The 20,453-nt window shown below is 41.2% G+C and overlaps 1 pseudogene; it reads left to right on the top strand.

Annotated features, from left to right (window-relative positions):
- LOC141258532 (transient receptor potential cation channel subfamily V member 6-like) overlaps window positions 1–19,022 on the top strand; it is an 83,251-nt pseudogene extending 64,229 nt beyond the window's left edge.
- The last annotated feature ends 1,431 nt before the right edge of the window (window positions 19,023–20,453 follow it).

Below are 20,453 nucleotides of genomic sequence, written 5' to 3'. Positions count from 1 at the left end.
CAGAGAAGCGAGATGGTGACGCTAAATATGGCGTCATCATCGCTCACCATCTTGGTGGAGTCCTCAAAGTTTTGGAGGAAGGTACATATGTCTGACATCCATGTCCATTCCTGAGGTCTTATGTGTGGAGTCTACACTGAATACCGACCGCCTAGTTGATGCTGGTACTCAACAACTGCCCTCTTCTGCTCACAAATCCTTCCCAACTTCTGCAGTGTAGAGTTCCAATGCGTGGGGACATCACACACCAGTCTGTGAGCCGGAAGCTGCAAACGCAGCGGAAGCTGTAGCTGACTTTCTAAAATGGGCGCACAGGCAGCGTACTTTAACAAGCAGATCCGGCAGCTCCGGGTAGGATTTGAGAAACCGCTTAACCACGAGGTTAAGCACATGGGCCAGGCATGGTAAGTGTGTGAGCTCGCCTCGCCTCAGAGCCGCCACCAGGTTCCGGCCATTGTCACACACGACCATGCCTGGCTGTAGGTTCAGCGAGCCACAGATCTGCCTGCTCTTTCAGAGCTGTCCACAACTCTTCAGCATTGTGTGGCTTGTCACCTAAGCATATTAGCTTCAGCAAAGCCTGTTGCCGCTTGGCCGAGTCAGTGCTGCAGTGCTTCCAGCTTGTGACTGATGTGGTCATTTCGGAGATGGAGGCTGAAGAGGAGGAGGAGGCTGAGGTGCAGGAGCTGTACACCATGGGGGCAACCCTGATTGACCTAGGGCCCGCAATCCTTGGTGTCAGGAGGACGTGTTCCGTCCCAAGGTCTTACTGGGTCCCGGCTTCCACTATGTTAACCCAGTGTGCCGTCAGCGAGATGTACCGTCCCTGCCCACAAGCACTTGTCCACATGTCCGTGGTTAGGTGGACTTTCAAGGTAACTGCGTTGTTGAGGGCACTGCTAATGTTTTGGGACACGTGCTTGTGTAATGCGGGGCGGCACACCGGGCGAAATAGTGGCGGCTGGGGACCGAGTACTGAGGGACGGCCGCCGCCATCAGGTTGCGGAATGCTTCCGTCTCCACAAGCCTAAAAGGCAACATTTTGAGCGCAAGCAGTCGTGAAAAGTGAGAATTTATTAGTGTGGCCAGTGGGGCGTTGCCTGCATATTTGCGCTTGCATTCCAAGGACTGGGGTATGGACAACTGAACGCTGCGCTGGGACAAGGACATGGACGTGCTTCCTGATGCTGCTACTTGAGAGTGTGCAGCGACAGGTGCAGGGCAGGAGGCATCTTCGCATGCACCATGGACAGGGGATTGGCTTGTATGCACAACAGTGGAAGAAGCAATGGTGCCACCTGCAGACACTGTTCCTGGACCCTGGGGTTCGGCCCACAAAGTCGGGTGCTTTGCTGCCATGTGCCTGATCATGCTGGTGGTGGTCAGGCTGGTCGTTTTGCCACCTCTGCTGTTGCTGGCCTGGCAGGTGGTGCAAATGGCCTTTTTGGGGTTATCGGCAGAGTTTTTAAAAAACAACCAGACTCGGGAAGACCTAACAGTTGTACTGGAAACTTCCTTCGTGTTAGTGTTACGGGGAACGGTTGCCTGTCTGCGGCCACCACACTGCTTCTTCCTGCCTGTTGGGGTGCTCTTCCTCCCTCCCCCTGTGTGCTGCTGTCCTCGCTCTGCATGTCCTCCTGCAAGGTTGGGTCAGTTACTATATCATCCACCACCTCGTCTTCCACTTCCGCACCCTGGTCCTCCTGACTTTCTGGCAATTGTGTCTCATCATCGTCCACCTCTTGTGACACTTTCCCACCATAGCCTTCGTGTGACCGTGGCTGCTCAAATATTTGGGCATCGCTACACGCGATCTCCTCTTGCCTGCTTCAAGTGGACCGGGCGAGAGGCCCGAATCTATAAATGGAAAAGTGAACAGCTCTTCAGAGTGTCCAAGTGTGGGATCAGTTGTCTCCGGGCACTCGGCATGGTGGGAGGAAGGAGGATCAGGGTGAGGAATATGCGGTCCAGACTCATGGCTACTGAGACTTGACTGTGTGGAATACAGGGTCTTGGTGGTGGTGGCGGCTAAGTGGCTGGAAGCATTATCCACTATCCAACCAACAACCTTTTAACACTGCTCTGGGTTCAATAGTGGTGTGCTGCGGTCCCCTAGGAATTGGGACAGGAAGGTCAGGCGAGAAGACGTGGGTGTTTGTTGTGGCACAATTTCAGCTTGCCCACGGTCTTGTCCTCGGCCTCTGCCTCCACCATCACCATCACATCCAGTTCCCCATCCCTTGCCACGTGCCTTGCGCATTTTAAATGGAGGACAGTATCTTCCACGCCCATTACAAATGACTGAGTTTGGAGCGAACTCATATGTGATCCGTGTGACGGAGAAAATAGAGTTTTAAATACCTGGCCTGTAGGTAAGTAGTTTGAACAGCAAACTGCCAGAGATGCAGATGTGTTATGTGCAGCATGAGACGGGGCATTATCATGCATGAAAATGATCTTGCTGCGGAATGCACGGTTCTTCTTCTTGAACCATGGAAGGAAGTGCTGTTTGAGAAACTCAACATACATTATGGAGTTCATCTTTACCCCTTCAGGGATCCTAAAAGGGCTGACAATCTCTCTCCCCATGATTCCAGCCCAAAACATTACTCCACCTCCTCCTTGTTAGCGCCATAGCAGTGTTTGCATGGGGTGTCCATCAACCAGCAATCCTCCACTCCATCCATCTGGACCATCGAGATCATTTCATGCATGATAATGCCCCGTCTCATGGTGCACATAACACATCTGCATCTCAGGCTGCTATGGGCATAAAAGGGGACAAACTTATGGTGTGGCACCCATGCTCCCCTGACCTCAACCCCATTGAGAACCTCTGGAGCATCATTAAAAGGAGTGTCTATGATGGCGGGAGGCAGTTCACATCTAAGCAACAGCTCTGGGAGGGTATTCTGTCCTCATGCAAAACAATTGAAGCAGAAACCATCCAAAACCTGACAAATTCAATGGACGAGAGAGTTCAGAAGCTCCTTTCGAACAAGCGGTCCTATGTGCAAATGTAACATCACCTAGAATAAAGTTTCTTTATTAAAATGAAAAGGTTGAAAACTCTGTTGTGCATAATAATTTGGAACATGCATTTTGAGTGCAGTTTGAGTTTTTTATTTTTATAAAAATATACTGTTATCATAGGCAGTTTGTACAAAAACCTTTCAATTGTACTCTAATAGTTATTTGACTGGAAAATTACAATGACTGCAATTCATATAGGTAATTTGGGAAAATCTGAGAAAATATTATTTGCATAATAATTTGGAACACAGTGTAGAGTTTTAGTCCTCTTCCTATCTGAAGAGGCAATTTGCACATTCTGTTACTGTCATGTTATAAAAATGCCTTTGCCCCTAGTAGTAGTGAGCTTACAAATATATAATGTTCAATTATTTCATATTTTTCAGATGTTTAATTACTTTATGACAAAGAGAAAGCACATTTTCTGGTCCTTTGGACCTGTAATGTCCACTTTGTATGATCTAACTGGAATTGACTCTTGGAGAGACAAATCCTCGGTGGTGGATATTATATGCACCAGTGACAACAATGCGGTGAGTATAGCACCTTGGAATAGCAGCACGCAGCAGCATTCATTGTGAGTAATAGCTAAAAGATTAAAAAAATAATGAGCTCTAAAACTCCACAGAATAATTAAAGCCATCTGGAGAGCTACTGATTAAGTGACTGCAGTCTAATTACATACGATGTACAGGGCATCGCTGATTGCGTTTCGGTATAGAAAATTTTACATACGATTAGAAAAAAACAGGAATAATTATAGATTATAAAATGTTGTTTTAAGCAATAATCACAGCAGATCCTGTCATAAAATGGTAATAAAACAGGTTAATAAACTTCCCACGCGGACCGATTAACCCATTCTGCAGAGGAATAGAGAAGTAAAATGCAGACTTCTTAGCCTTTTATGTAGAAAATGTTCACATGGTGTCAAAATATTCTGTTAATTGTATCGAAACAGGTTCTCCCTGAATAACAACACAGCAACTCAATTATATAGATTTATCCAACACTATGTAAGGGACTAAGGAGTCTAAGTTTATCATCTAAATAGGACCAGTCACCAGGGGTTGGTTGGCAAATTTTGGCCTGGGGACAAGCACAGAACAGTGGCCCATGAGCAGCGGCCCATCCTTCTTATGCTTACCCCTGGTTGCTTCATAATGGGAATAGAGGATACAAGGCTTTAAGAAGATAAAGCTGGTATAATGATGGGATCATACACGCCTGTGCAATTCCAGATACATTGATCTGTCACTAACAGTGCAGTCCTGTAGGTGGTGCAGTGGTCAGTGATAGAAGACCATAATAACCTTGTAATTCGTCCTCGATGTGGAACATCAGCATCCCAAATAGTACTTTAATAACTGACCACTATGAAATTCACCATGGAGTTGGCTCAATACATGCAACTGTATATAGTAACATGCTTACCAAAAATCTGACACTCCCTACACAGATACAGTACTAGAACCAAGCTAACTACATAGAAGTAGTAATAGACTAAACTTACTACATAGATACGGTACCATGACCAAGCTTAAACGGGTTTTAACACTCTGCCAATTATTCTTACAATGTCACAGTTCCCTTCTATTCCTAATGTGAGCAAGGCGTAACATGACCACATGCATGGCATTTGCAGAGATATGGACTTTTTTAATTAGTGCCAAGTTTATGGTCTTTACTAGAGATGAGTGGATTGGTACGAGGAGGATCAAGTTTGAGTCAAATTTCCTGAAATTTGCAGTTTCATGCAAATTCGAACATTTTGAGATTTGATTCGCGGTTCACAAAAAAACAACTTGCCTACCATTATTTCCTATACTGCTGAAATGGTGAAGTATCAGAGAGGTCTATAGTCATTTTGCATGGTTACCCCATAATGCCCTGCAGCTATGACATCTTACGGAATATATCTTGCACAGTGGTGGCCAGTACATGGGCCATCAGAAATTGGCAGTTCACAGTTTGCACGACAGAGTCGTTTTCCATCTCCAGAGTCACAAGGTAAGTCTCTTTCTCTCCTGTAGAGTGGAAGCTCTTATGATCAGCATAATCCTTTCCCTCTCTCCTGTAGAGTTTAAATGGGTTTGTCTACTACTAGGACAACCTCTTCTCAATCTGAATGTTTGCCCACCTTAAAATAAAAACACCTATATTCGAGGAGTGTTGGCACTCGCGTTCCCGGGGCTCACTTGAGGTTAATATTTCACGTAAACCTTGCACCGAATCAGCGCTGGCGTCACTGTCCCCGCCTTAGGACATATAAGTAATCAGCAAGAAGTCAAAGCTGCGGCTGGCTGCTAACTTCCCCTTGATTACTTATACGTCCGAAGGTGGGGACAGTGATGCGATCGCTGATTTGGAGCAGGGCTCACATGACATATCCACCTCAGGTGAACCCCGGGAACACAAGAGCTAACACCGCTGGAACGGCGCCTGCACGGCAGGCGAGTATAAGTGTTTTATTTTAACGGGGGGAAACATTGGATTGAGAAGGGGTTGTCCTAGCAGTGGACAGCCCCTTTAAGCACTTATCAGCAGGATCCTCTCTCTCTTCTGTAGACTAAAAAGTGTAACCTCTTATGGTCAGCAGGGTCCTCTTTCTTTACCTCCCTCTCCTAGTGAATTTTCTGAGCAATTGCAAACTTTAAAGTATTGGGATTCACACTAATTTATTCACTTCAAATCAGATTTCGGAAGAAAATTCAGCAAAGTCGGTGAATTTGAATTTCAAAAGGTCCGTTCATCTGTAGTCTTTATTAAGGGGGTGTGACTTACAGTTTAATAATTCAGAGACACATCCCCAGAGAATCCTGTAAGCCATGCTTCCTTAGTAAGGACCGTACAAATTAGGACTAAATTAAAAGGCTCCAATCTCTGGGACCGTGTGGCGGATTTAAAAATAACAAAAAAAATCTGAATAATCAATGGAGCAATAGGAATAATATATGAGCAGAATCTGGCCACTTTTGACCCCGTGACTGGTCCTCTTTAAACAGTTTAATCTAAAATATCATGAACAATAGAAAATCAAGTACGTCTCAGAAATAATGTAATATACATTTTCTATAGAAAACAGGGTCCAGAGTACCGATGAAACCACGGTGTTAAAGGAGTGAGGGTCTCATCCATACCAAATACCCTCAACTCTCCCATTTAGTATGCTGTATCTCACAGGAGCTTGTGTAGCAGCCAGAAAGAACAGAAAAAGAAAAGATTGTATTGTACCTGAGCTGACCTTTAATTTAATTTAAATTGTTCAATTTGTCCAGATGAAATTTACTTTATTTCCTACCAATTCTCTAACAAAGTGATGTCTAATCTGTTATATTACAAAGTCCATTTTGGCTGCATTGAGGTTAATTTAGGTTTTAAAGGATAATCTGTTCTATAAAGAGGAAATATATAATGTTCCATCCTAATGAAAAAGAAACACAAAAAACTACTAACAGACTCATCACAAAGTATTATTTCACTCTAACTTCTTATTTGTTCCTTTATATTATTTTTTTTCTCCAACCCAAGGCAAGAAATCTTTTGGAAATTACACCTTTAAAGGAACTGCTTCAGTACAAATGGTCTACTTATGGATATAAATATTTTTTGCTGTGCACTTTTCTGTATATTCTCTACACTATCATCTTGACTTTATGCTGCTTGTACCGGCCGCTAATGGAAGAGATCACAGATGGAGGAAAGAGAAAGATCATCACAAGGCCATTTTATGTAAGTGTTATATGCGCTATTCATTTCATTACTGCAATCCATCCTCATTGCAGAATGTCTTGAGACAGCACAATACAGTAATGCACTCATACATCTGTCTTTCAATGAATGACCCCGTTGCTAATAAAATGCTGCCAGGCATTGCTGCACAGATTAGAACGAATTCTCTAAATCCATAAATTAGTCCATAGTTTATTGCTTATTCAAGCACTAATTAAAAGCTTCCCGAATGCCAAGTATGAAGTATATGTTTTGGATGAGTGTAATATCATAACTAGCTGCTGATAAACTATTATTAGGCAGTTTAAAAAGGGATTCTCATCCAGAGCTGCTCCAGTGATAGAATAGCCCCAAGTGATGACATTGTAGATTTTCATTTATTATTTTTATTATTAACATTGCTTATAAAAAACATTATAACCATCAGTCCTGATCTACCTACATGTTAGCTGAACATTTTGGCTAAAGTGATTCTTAATGGCAAAATGTCCGAGAACTTGGACTCCCATCGATATCAAGAATGAATGCAGCTCTTTAGTGTTTTAACCCAGAGATTTGTAGATTAATTGGATAATTTAGAATTTAAAGGTTAATCTTTGCAATAAAGATGAAATAGACGGTATAATGAGCACATTTTAGTTCTTGCGCTTTCCTTTTTTTTTTTCTTCCCTTCTTTCAAGATTTATCCATCGACAAAGCTGAGGACTTATTTTTTGAATGACATCATTTACTTGATCATATTAAGTACTGAAAAACAGAAAAAAAGTCCCACATGGGGATTAATGATGGGACCTTCCCACCCACATAATTGTGTTTTGTTTTTTACATTTAATTTTGATGGTGTTCACTGTGCAGTGAAAAGGACCTGGTAAATGGATCTGGCAGCTCAGTACAATTACACAGATACCAAACCTATAGAGAGAGTTTCTTGTTTTACTGTTTTGCCAAAATTCTGACCGTTTAATAAGCTGTCATTTTGTCGCCACATTTTCTGAGACCCAGAACATTTTATACTTTTTCCATTGATGTGGGTGTGTGACAGCTTCTTTTTTTACAGGAGCAACCTGTCGTTTCTATTGGTATCATTTTATGGTACATACAACTTTTTGATCGCTTTGTATTACACTTTTTGGGGAAGGTGAGAGGCAGCTTTGTCTCTGCAGCATCTCAGGAGTGTGTTGGTGCTCTGATCCAGTGGTCCCACCAGTCTCAGAGGAGTGCTTCCAAACGGTGTAGCAGACAGCTTGTAAGCAGGGCTGGGGCAAGGTATTTGGTGCCCTAGGCAGATGAAGGCAATGGCGCCGTCCCCCCACCCCCACCACTTTCCTGCCCTAAAGGAATGGGTGAGACTAAGGTAACAGGACTCCTAATGCACCACCCCCTCCGATGGGTCAGGTAAGAAGCTCTGACCACTTCCCCTAGAATTGTTTCCTTTTTCACCAAAGAAATACCCATGAGAGTAACAAAAAGTGGAGTACTTAAGGGGTCCAACTTTACAGGGAACGCAATTTCAGAGTTAGATATAGAATTATTGTTTCCTGACCATTTACACAGTACAAGGGACAAAAGATCAGTATTCAACCCTGATGTCCTATATTTTAAATGTCAGACCCAAGGATAGTCATGGAAACTAATATAGCTTAAAGGGGTTGTTCACTATAACTCCTTCTCAATCCTAATGTTTTCCCCCGTTAAAATGAAATCACCTATACTCACTTCTCATGCCAGCACTGTTTCAGCAGTGTTGAAACTTGTGTTCCTGTGGCTCATGGGAGGTTGTTATGTCACATGGACCCTGCGCCAAATCAGCGCTGGAGTCACTGTCCCTGCCTTTGAACATATCAGTAATCAAGAGGAACTGAGAGGTCAGCCGCAGCTCTGACTTCCTGTTGATTACTTATAAACAGTGTGCTGAATGCCTGCGGCCGGAGGAAGGTGCCGAGCGGCCTCAGGCATTCCACAATGTCAGTTTTTTATGTTTTTTTTTCAAAGTGTGCCCCCAACCGGAGAGGCAAGAGGTAGCAGCCTAGGCGGGTGCCTACCCTGCCTACCCCTCTTCCCGGGCCCTGCTTGAAAGTGTGCACTCCTTGCCTAGGTAAATCGAAAAGTTGCTTCCTGTACAAGCACTTTGCAATTTTATCTATTTAATAATAATTTATAATAATAATTTTTATTTCTATAGCGCCAACATATTCCGCAGCACTTTACATTTTAGAATAAGAGGAGACATCCCTTTAACTTTGCCCCTTTCCATTAAACGCCTCACAGAAAATATACCATCTTTAAAAATGTTATCACAATTGGTAAAATTCATTTAATGGATAGTGAGGGTTTACAGTTTATTTAAAGCTAAAGTAATTACTGTTTCCATTTTTAGGATTCTTATAAAACAAAAGAAGACTACCTTCGATTAAGTGGAGAAATAATTGTCATTCTTGGCGGAATTCTAATTCTTATAATTGAGGTATGGATCCTGGAAGCATGCTAAATGCAAATTAAAGAGGTTGTCCACTGGAAAACGAGATATATTAAAAGGATTCAAATTGGAATAAAATAAAAAAATACAATTATCAATACTTACTCTGACCGATCCCCTGCAGCTCCCGTTAGAGCCTCTCTGGTCTCTGCTTCCTGGCCCTCTCTCAACCCTTTGAAAAAAGATTTCTTAGAGGTTCAAAAAATTATGTAACATTATAGGTCCCACAAACTGAGATGGTAATGGAAAACCCATACTTTAAATAGGTAAAGCAATTTAAAGGGTTGTTCTACTACTTTTACATTTATCTATCCACAGGATAGGTTGTCAATATCAAATCCCCAACACTCCCACCGAGCAGATGTTCTCAGTGCTGGTGGCGGGACGGATTTTAGTTGCAGAACAGCTCTCCTAGGTGCTGTATATCCGGCCACTGTACCGTTCACGGAGTTGTGATGTTCAGATCAGCAACTGTTAAAATCCTCCACTGCCACCACTAAGAACAGTTGATCGGTGGGATGTTGGGGTACAGGACAGCTTTTGATTTGATGTTGATGACCCATCTCAATGTAAAACGTGTGGAACAGACTTCTAATTTCTGTTTGTAAATTGTGATTTTCTTTATAAAATGAATTCTGTTGTAAAAGAAATAAAATAATTCAAGCAAATAAGATAGCTCAGCACATCTGACAGCACAGTAATTTAGAATATGTCGGCATAGTATGAATGTATGTTCTTCCCAGGCTTGTGTAGATTTTCCCTGGTGCTTCAATTTTCTCAAACACTAGAAAAAACATACTGTCCTACTGTGATAATGGTGTGATAATAGGGGTAATAATGAAATTAGATTACTTGACCACAGCAGACTTGATCTAACCTGTTACGAAATCTGTGTGTAATACTTATATAAAATATCAGGAAATAAATATTACATTTGTTTCCGTATTATACGTACATTTTAGGTTGCTCAATTAGTCAGAAAGGGGCCAAGACGCTTTTTTGGAAACACAGTGAGAGGTGGACCATTTCACATCATAATGTAAGTGCATTTTTTTTAATTCTTACAGAACCTAAGGGTTTAGCCCAAGGGGAAACATCTGAATGGGTCCCCTACCCAGGTAAACACATGTATATGTTATAGGTGTACCAGAATTATAGCAAATATTGTAGGGACCTTAATAGAGGAAAATGGTGTTACTAAATATAAAAGACTAGATCAATATTACCACCACACAGTGACCATATGGTGGGAGATTCTAGTTCTGCAGACTATGTAGGGTTACAGCACAGATAAACCTAAAAACCCACTGGTGATGCCCTTTCAGACTCTTTAATCTGGCCCATACCTGCATGATGACTTCTTCTAGCAGCAACTTGTCTGCAGAAAAAGTAGAATATGTAACACAGACATTTGACTCCTCAATTTTCCTGCGCTATTCTCCCTTATCACCAACCTACAGACACTCCCCATCTAGTTGCCCATAAACTGCACCAGCTGAGCTGCTTCAAATACTGTATTTTATGAAAAATGTTGTCATTGCTATAATAATCCGACAGAAATAGTGGCACACAGCACCTCTGAAAATAATGTCAGCTAGTCCTCTAATAGTAGTAGAGCCAGTGCCATAATGGGATAATAGTGATCTCTTTAATAGTACACCTCTTAGTGTCCCACAAAGTAATAATGCCTACCAGACAGTAATAATATCCACTTATGCCTCATGATTGCCTCGTTAAAAAGTAATAATGCCCCTGTCAATGTATATTGGTGGTTAGATAGTTAAAATTAAATCAATGCTGCCTATATATTCCATATAGTTCAATTGCGGTTCACACCATCAGGTTTGGAGAAATCTATGGACTCTGTATAGGACATGTTTGTATTGAAATAAAAAAAGTTTAAATGGGAATAAAACTATTTATAACAACATATATTGTTGCCATTGTTTAGTTTTGGTCAGTTGGAATGCTGGTCCTAAACTGTACACTGTCCAGTGTTGCTTGCAGAGGTAACTTTGCCTCTGCAGCACCTGAGTACTGCAGGGGCAATGAAGCTGGTCAGGTCATACAATTTGGCCAGCTTCAGAGCATTGCATAGCAAACAGTATGCAAGAGCGCACTCCTTGTCTGGGAAACGGTTCACCCTTAAAGACTGCGTAGGTGGCTGGCAAACGTGATTATAAGCTATAAACTATAGAGGATTTTCACTAAGACGTAAATTGCTAATTTTATTGTTTTTACAAGCACTTTGCATTTTTTACCTATTTAATAAGAGGAGACAACCCCTTTAAGGAAAGTCGCTTCATTTTGCCATTTTTGCCTGGTAAAATCATCCAAAAGTATGATGTTGTATTAGATGAATAACAGCATTCTCTTTTTTTGTAGGCTACTTTATGCCTGCTTTATTATAGCCATGGTAATGATGCGTTTGCTAAACACTGAAGGGGAGACAATTGTGATGTCATTATCTCTAATAAGTGGTTGGTGCAACTTGATCTACTTTGCTCGTGGATTCCAACTGCTTGGTCCTCTGTGTATAATGATTCAAAAGGTAAAAACAATCACTGGCCTCAGTGGTCACTTGTCCTCACTGGTCAAGGCTGAGCACTCACTGAGCTGAGCATTCAGTTTATTTTCAGTCAGTGAGTTACAATATTTTTTCTTCTTCATGACGGAATGCATTAAAGTTCTTTATCCTCTTAGAGAACCCATAACTGAGAAAAAAGTGTGTTGAGGAAGGAGGTGGTACCAGAATTCTAGACCTGCCCTCTATAATAGCTTTGATGACATCATCGACTGACCCCATGTCATTGTGTATGAGCAAGCTAAAATTGATCAAGCTAAAATTAATTTGTCATAGCTAGTGATAGCTTTCTTATGCTGTCCTTTGAGGAAACCACAAGCAGGTTTTTCCAAACACCAGCTCATCTCACAGTAGTTTCTTAACAATAACAATGCACATAATATCATTGCAAAATACAGGGCCAACTTCATATCCCAGGGCCTGTATTAAATTTAATGGACTAAGCTTTTTGGCAGAAACGTAAAGGGGGTTTCCCAAGTTCCTGATATGTCCAAAGAGTGAAACGTGTACTCATAGGATAAACTCACCTGCCTTTGCAGCGCTACTACTCTGGTTCAATCATTTGGCTGCAGCAATAATATACTATCGCTACAGTTAACCATTAGTTTCTGTAGTGAATCACCGTGAAGGCCAGAAAGGCTGTGGTTCTCACAAGGTAGACAGCACATCAAGACCGCAGCCATGTAAATAGAGTGGAATTGTACTTTCAACAAACGTTGCATAAATGAATAGTACATGAGTGTATATTATTAACTGTATATCATCAGAAAAAGCGGCTTCCTTTCTCACTTATTAGCCAGGTCTTCCTCTCCCCCCTTTCCATACACTCTGAAAAAACAAATGCTAGAATCCATCTTGTTCAGACAAAAAGGTCTACAAGCTCACTGTGGTGTCATGACACAGCCCAATATACTCTATGGGGAGAGAGGAGGGAAGAGTAAGGAGCAGGGAGAGGAAACAAGCAGAGGGAGAAATAGAAAGATTGGGGTGAATGTTCTAACAAGTCATTTACCTCACTCCAGAGCCGATTCACATCCAGACAGCTCAGTACTGCTGTATAATATCCTCCATGTTGTTATCGCTTGTCTCTGTATGCTAAAAAATGGACGAAGAGGAGCAGGAATCCCTCTGTGTGCTGTGCTAGTGTATGGAAGAAATCACTGAAGATAGACTTTCCTACCCAGTGGATCGAAAATTAGAAGGTAGAACTTGCAGAGGGTAAAATTGGTGAAAAAGCAGAAAATAAGTCATATAATGGCCAGAAATGGAGTTGTCATGTACATACAGGGCGGCTTATTCTGAGAAGTTACATGAAAGTACAGTTACCCTTCAGGTTCTCAGTATATGTTTTTCATTTTAGTTTGTTTCACCTCAGGGACAAATTTATCAAAACTCAAAAACAATAATTCCTTTTAAGTGAACATTTTATATTTGTTTAGGGACAAAATGTTAAAAATCAGGTAAAAATACGCTAGAACAGGTTTGCTTTGGTTATTTTGTATTAATGTGCTACAAACTGTAAGGCTGGTGCCATTTATTCTGTCCTTCCTTTATTCTGAAGAGGTCACTTCCTTCCAATAAACCAGCACAATTATGTTATGCAGCTCTGAGCAGGTCAGTGATCTGACTAGTGACCAATTATTCTATTAAAATTGATAGAAAATGCATCCAAATGATGAACCCAATAATATCCCTAGTAAATCCTACCAGCGTTATAAACTTATCACTGCGATTAAATAAATAGGTCATGGAAGTTTTTTTCATTATGTTTGTATGTTGTCTTGTAGTAACAGAGTAATTTCCTTGTAGATGATAATAGATGACCTTTTACGATTCTGCGTTATCCTGTTCACGGTTCTTACTGGATTTGCTGCAGGTATTTCTCATCCTCATTTAATCTACTTTATTCAAATATATATTTGGGTCTGGAACATCTGCATTTCTTTCTATGGACAGTGAATGTACACGAGAGGTTGTTTTCCTCTAAATGCAGCCGTGATCTATCATTCCTGGGTTGTCCACTGCTAAGTGGCATTGCATAAAACTTGATTGGCAGCAGTCTTCTCGACAGAAGTGTAATAATATTTTTCTTTTCCAGCTCTTAACGTCCACTTTCAAGTCATGAATGGGACCGTATTCACACACTTCAGAGACTTTCCCATCACTCTCTTTACCTTATTCCAGTTAATGATGGGTCTAAATGACTTACCAGTGCCACAAGACGTACCTATTCCAAAGGTCATACACGTTCTTTACATGGTCTACATGTTCTTCGCCTTTGTTCTTCTTCTGAATCTTTTAATTGCATTGATGACAGACACCCATTTCCGTGTCAGTAGTGAGCGCACTACATTGTGGCACGCTCAGGTAAGAAGTAACGTGGTTAAAGGCAATTAGGAATAAAAAGAAAACATTTGCTAAATTTGAAAATCATGCAACTGTATGGATATCATTGCAAAAAATAGGAGCAGTGGCACCAACCAACCTTAGCAACATGCGTTTTAAACTTTTCCCTTGTATACCGAGCTTATGCGGCAATCAAAGGATTGTGGTGCTTATGCTAAAGGTACAGCAAAATAGTCTTTTGAAGGAGAAGAGCCGCACTCACCAATCCTAAGAATAGACAGTCCTTTATTTATCAAATCTTCAGGTTATCATTGCAGTGAGCAGGAGGATGCATGAAAGCTGGTGGACTACAGGCGTTTCGCGCTCATCTGGCGCTTCTACGGTTCCTGGTGAAGCGCGAAACGGCGGTAGTCCACTAGCTCTCCTGCATCCCTCTGCTCACCGCAAAGATAACCTGAAGATTTGAGAAATAAAGGACTGTCTATTCTTAGGATTGGGGAGTGTGGCTCTTTGTTTTCCGTCAAAAGACTGTATGGATATCATCCATGTTATAGCAGACATTGACAATTGATCTTAAATGGCGTTTGTCACCTTCAAAATGCAAGTTCAGCTAAATATTTAATATAGATTTATTTTATTTCATATGCAAATGAGAATACTTCCGGGCACTATTACGCCATAAAATTTGCATAGCCAGCACTGTCCCTGATTGACAGTGCTCGCTTACCTAGAGTGAGCGCTCCCTAAACTTAGATCCCTGTTCTTGCACACTGACACTGGAGGTGCGCACATGTCAGGGCAGGTGCGCACTCATTGGTTATGCCCTAATAACGGGCTCCTCTCTGAAGCTACTCATTCACTACATTTCCAGGTGTAGTGAGCGGTGGCCATAGACTGGCAGGAGCCAGAGGTCAGAGCGCACCTGCACCCAGGCTGAGTACTTGTCCACCCCTGACACTGTGTGCGCTGCTGGGCTCCTCCAGTGTCAGTGCGCACTTGCAGGAACGGGGATTTGAGTTTAGGCAGCACTTTCTTTTGATAAGTGAGACTGCCAATCAAGATCAGGGACAGTGCAGATTAGCCAATTTGGAGGGTGACAGTATCAAGCGTGTACCGAAGTGCCCTTATTTGCATTCAAAATAAAAATACATTTATTTGCAACTATAAAACTATATGTATACTACTGGTATGATTTTTATAGTGGCTAAGCCCCTATATAAATGTTTAAGTAGCTGAATTAGTATTTTGGTGGTGACAGACTTCCTGCAAAGTTTGCTATGCAATTTTTTTGTTCTACAGTTAGGTCCATATATATTTGGACAGAGACAACATTTTTCTAATTTTGGTTCTAGACATTACCACAAAGAATTTTAAACAAAACAATTCAGATGTAGCTGAAGTTCAGACTTTCAGCTTTCATTTGAGGGTATCCACATTAAAATTGGATGAAGGGTTTAGGAGTTTCTGCTCCTTAACATGTGCCACCCTGTTTTTAAAGAGACCAAAAGTAATTGGACAGATTAAATAATTGTAAATAAAATGTTCATTTCTAGTACTTGGTTGAAAACCCTTTGTTGGCAATGACTGCCTGAAGTCTTGAACTCATGGACATCACCAGACGCGGTGTTTCCTCCTTTTTGATGCTCTGCCAGGCCTTTACTGCGGTGGTTTTCAGTTGCTGTTTGTTTGTGGGCCTTTCTGTCTGAAGTTTGGTCTTTAACAAGTGAAATGCTGCTCAATTGGGTTGAGATCAGGTGCCTGACTTGGCCATTCAAGAATATTCCACTTCTTTGCTTTAATAAGCTCCTGGGTTGCTTTGGCTTTTTTTTGGGTCATTGTTCATCTGTAGTATGAAATGACGACCAATCAGTTTGGCTGCATTTGGCTGGATCTGAGCACACAGTATGGCTCTGAATACATCAGAATTAATTTGGCTGCTTCTGTCCTGTGTCACATCATCAATAAACACTAGTGACCCAGTGCCACTGGCAGCCATGCATGCCCATGCCATCACACTGCCTCCACCGTGTTTTACAGATGATGTGGTATGCTTTGGATCATGAGCTGTACCACGCCTTCACCATACTTTTCTCTTTCCACCATTCTGGTAGAGGTTGATCTTGGTTTCATCTGACCAAATAATGTTCTTCCAGAACTGTGCTGGCTTTTTTAGATGTTTTTTAGCAAAGTCCAGTCTAGCCTTTTTATTCTTGATGCTTATGAGTGGCTTGCACTGTGCAGTGAACCCTCTGTATTTACTTTCATGCAGTCTTCTCTTTATGGTAGATTTGGATATTGATACGCCTACCTCCTGGAGAGTGTTGTTCACTTGGTTGACTGTTGTGAAGGGGTTTCTCTTCACCATAGAGATTATTCTGCGATCATCCACCACTGATGCCTTCCGTGGTCGCCCAGGTCTTTTTGCACTGATGAGTTCACCAGTGCTTTCTTTCTTTCTCAGGATGTACCAAACTGTAGATTTTGCCACTCCTAATATTGTAGCAATTTCTCGGATGGGTTTTTTCTGTTTTTGCAACTTAAGGATGACTTGTTTCACCTGCATGGAGAGCTCCTTTGACCGCATGTTTACTTCACAGCAAAACCTTCCAAATGCAAGCACCCCACTTCAAATCAACTCCAGGCCTTTTATCTGCTTAATTGAGAATGACATAACGAAGGGATTGCCCACACCTGTCCATGAAATAGCCTTGGAGTCAATTGTCCAATTACTTTTGGTCCCTTTAAAAACAGGGAGGCACATGTTAACGAGCTGAAACTCCTAAACCCTTCATCCAATTTTAATGTGGATGCCCTCAAATGAAAGCTGAAAGTCTGAACGTCAACTGCATCTGAATTGTTTTGTTTAAAATTCATTGTGCTAATGTCTAGAACCAAAATTAGAAAAATGTTGTCTCTGTCCAAATATATATGGACCTAACTGTATATTTCAAATAACCAGCACGGTCCTCTTCTATGTTAAAGGGGTTTTCTGGGTTCAACAGAAATGTCTTCAGGCACTCTATGCAGCTGCAGATTGCCAAATCATGACCAAGTGCAATGTCCCCACTGTCAGGATTCTGCTCTATTTCCAGCACAAGTGAGCGGACATGCGACCGCATGTGTCCAAATTACATACTTGTGGTCATCTACTGACTAGATTTTCATTCGCATCTCAAAAGGTTCTATCGAGAGAAGTGTATGAGAATCTATTCGGCACATGACCGCATGGATGTAAATCGCATACTTGCTGTCACATGACCACTCACACTGGATTGTTGGGGAATACTGAAAGTGTGCACATTGCACCCAGTCACAATTCAGCAGACTGTAGTTACACAGAAATGTCTCTTGAGTTTGGAAAACCCCTTTAATTGCTCATGTTCTTTCAATAACCTACACTGAACATTGGTGGGTGTGGGCGTACTGCACCTGTAAACAGAATGCTCTATGTATGGCTTTTTTTTCTGGTGTTTTCTTCATCAGATTCGCCATAGGACTTGGTTCATGAAAGGAAAAAAAACAAAAACATGATAAATGTAAAAAAAAAAAAAAAATCAAGCTGGCACCAAAAAAATATACAGTCATTAAATAAAAAGGACAGTTTTAAAATATATAACAGATATATAATATATAACAGAGTAGAATTGAATGTATCCTTAGGTTGCAGCCACTACAGTCATGCTGGAAAGGATTATTCCTAGCTGTCTATGGAAAAGAAGTGGGTTACCTGGAGAAATACTTGGACTGGAGCCTGAGAAATGGTATTTCAGGTAAAAAAGACCTTTGAATGCAAAGAAACAATATATATGGAGCTAAAAAAAATAAAAAGAAATCCCCCTACTATGCTATAGGTGACCACTTTTCCTATGAATTACTCTGTAGGGAGACTACACAGCTACAGCTTTGCCGTTAGAAAAAAAAAACAGGCAGGACTTGATTCTGGATCTCCAGAAAGGATAATCTGTACAGGGTGTAGATTTTTGATTTCTTAACTCTGAAGCAATTTCTGAACTGAAAAGGAACCTGTAGCATGATCTGTAAAAAAAATGGGAAAAAAAACAGCTCACCGTATCATGTAGACCAGCATGCAGGGGACGACGCTCTGACAAGAGTGGAGGCAATAGGACAAAGGTAGAGAGTCCAGCTCCTTGTTAAATCATGTAAAATCCTCTCTTTTATTCAAAAATATTTAAAAATTCCATGCGGATAAGGTGGGAGCAGGAAAGCACATGGCGACGTGTTTTGAACACAAGACGGCATTCTTCCTCAAATCCTATTTTTTAATAAAAGAGGATTTTACATGATTTAACCAGAAGCTAGACTCTACCTTAGCATTATCTTTACACAACTCTTTACTTTAAGACAGGGGTGTTCCATCCATAGTGGCAGACCATGCAGCCACTATGGGGCATCCCCCCAACTCTCCCAGCCTGTCATCGCAATTTCAACGGTATCTACATCCATTGGATGTTGTTGAATAGAGAGGTGCAGCATGAAGCCATCAATTCCCTACTCTACCGCTCTGCCAGTGTGTCGGAGAGTGTCAATTCTGAAAAAAAAATTGGGACGATAATCTGTTTATCAAGCTTAGCTTGAAGCCTCAGCAGCAATGATGTTGTTGGGTTGCAAGCAGGAGGGTGTTAAGAAACAGAAAAGCGTTTCCATTCACTGGGATTCTACATCATGAGGATATAGTAAAAATGCAATTCTTTTTTTCCCCTAGAATTGAGGAGAAGAATGAGAGCTTCTCATCAGACAGGAGGAAACACAATCGTGTTCAAGCAGAAGCCAAAACGCGGTCATAATTTAAATAAGAGGATTTCTGTCTCAGGTTATATAAGTGGAGATTAATCAAGTAAGATAAAATGTGTATACTGTTCAGAAAAGCTTCTGGGAATGTTCAAAAAGAATATATTTAAATGTAAATATTGTAAAACCAGGAATAAATTCATGTAAATAAAATACTTTAGAATAAAACCTTCAAGCATCTACGGGTGTTTTGTAGATTCAGACATGGCACTATCGAGACCGGCTGCAGCAGCATTTCTCTTTAAAAAACAAAAAGGGGTTAATAAAATAGGAGTAGTTTCCTAAATTGTACCTGTCCTTTACGCAAAGCCTGTAGAAAAGATTGGCCTTGCTGCCCCATCACCCAAACAAGTTGAATTAGTCTGTTTTGTTTAGTGTGGTAGATCCACTCACTCAGCTGCTCACAGAAGTAGTCACAGGAACACTTTCCATTTAAGTTTTCAACTGGTTTATTAAAAACGTACTGCATAAATGAGTGAAGAGTTAAGTAAATAAACACGGCCCTTCTGGCATAACGGGAAAAACACAATAGCATACAGTACAGTCTATGTGGCTGCGGAGATCTGCACGCTCAAGGAAAAACACACAGTTCAGCTCTCTTAACAGGAGCACAGCTCTAAAGCTCTCGTCTCCAGAGACAACAAACACTGAATGAGTCCAAAGGCTCCAGATTTACCTTCTGGACCTCACCCTGGGGTGGAGATATGGTGAACAGCCTCCCACCCAACTCTTCAGCTGTCCACAGAAACCCAGCACTTAACATGGCTGACTAACCTCTCTCAACACTTAGTATGCTGGAGGATTTTTCCAGGTTCATATTACTGAGGCTAACATCCTGAGTGACACATATCTCCCCTCCAGTATTATACCAGTGACCTTCTCACACCAGGAATAGTCCTGATCTCATGCTCAGTCACTTGTCAGGCAGGATTTTTACACGTGGGAGATTCTTCTTTCTACCACTGTCCAATGAGAATACAGCAGGATCAGATAGGCAAAGATCGGCCTATGATCTGTCTTGGTGTCCTTACTGATAGACATGAAATTAACTTTACAACAGACAGCAAGTTAGAAAGCAAGGAGAGGCCTAATGGCAGGAATGAGGCCAAACCTATGAGTCAGGTAATGAAAGTTTTTACTGTGTGAATACTAGAAAATTATCTAACTGGAATTTTGGGGTCTAATTAACTAAAGTTACGTATTATACCTGTTTTTTTGCAAATTTGTTCATACCTGGAAGCAAATATCTTACTCTTTAAAGGAAATGCATTTTTTCAAATTTTCAGATCACAATCTTTACTTAAAAAAAAAATGTAAAAACATCATAAGTCTTGCAATTTTTACACTGGCCTAACAGATTTCAGCAGTCCGTTTATCTTCCCAAGCAGGATTGATTAGAATGGCAAAAAACACTTAATCCATTATTCAAAATATGCGATGAAGATGGCTAATAGGTTGGAGGAGTTTTTAAAC

This window comes from Phyllobates terribilis, unplaced genomic scaffold (genome assembly GCF_046119375.1).
Source record: "Phyllobates terribilis strain yellow unplaced genomic scaffold, ASM4611937v1 Scaffold_3__8_contigs__length_932513732, whole genome shotgun sequence".
Classification (NCBI taxonomy): Eukaryota; Metazoa; Chordata; class Amphibia; order Anura; family Dendrobatidae; genus Phyllobates; species Phyllobates terribilis.
Note: the sequence above shows the minus strand (reverse complement) of the source record. Positions and strands in the feature narration are given on the sequence as shown.